Raw genomic sequence first — 471 nt, 5'->3', positions numbered from 1 at the left:
AAGGCTGTCAAGGCTATTTTATTCACTTAAACATCGGATGAAGTGATTATTTTCTCTTTAATACAGATGATGCCAATGTATTTTTCAACCTGTCGCTATGTTAGCAATAATAACATTACATGCTTGACGGAAAGGGTTGCCAGGTTTTTTACAACAAAACCCTCCCAATTGCTACCCAAAACTAGCCCAAACTAACCGCGTTTTGAGGGGGTCCCCCGGTAAAAATCGCATTCCAGGGACTAAAATACACGTTATTGGGGTCACTTCAACCTGCGGACATGAAAAACAACCCGCGGCAACAGTGATAAACCGTTTTTCCACAGAAAAACCGCGGACTTGGCAACACTGTGACGGATAGTACTGTCTACAACGGACACGAGCGCTGTCGCAGTGCGATCACAACAGCTTGACATTGTCTAATTTGGCACAGTCTCCCTGCTGCACTAATAGTAGTAAGGCTTTCCTCTGTGT

General features: G+C 44.2%; 1 protein-coding gene across 1 annotated transcript in view; it reads left to right on the top strand.

Annotated features, from left to right (window-relative positions):
- LOC107744974 (potassium channel subfamily T member 2-like) overlaps positions 1-471 on the top strand; it is a 48,760-nt gene that overhangs the window by 5,127 nt on the left and 43,162 nt on the right. The gene's annotated exons all lie outside the window — the stretch shown is intronic.

This window comes from Sinocyclocheilus rhinocerous, unplaced genomic scaffold (assembly GCF_001515625.1).
Source record: "Sinocyclocheilus rhinocerous isolate Xijiao unplaced genomic scaffold, SAMN03320098_v1.1 scaffold1219, whole genome shotgun sequence".
Classification (NCBI taxonomy): Eukaryota; Metazoa; Chordata; class Actinopteri; order Cypriniformes; family Cyprinidae; genus Sinocyclocheilus; species Sinocyclocheilus rhinocerous.
The sequence above is the reverse complement of the archived record's forward strand: the minus strand, read 5'-3'. Positions and strand labels throughout refer to the sequence as shown.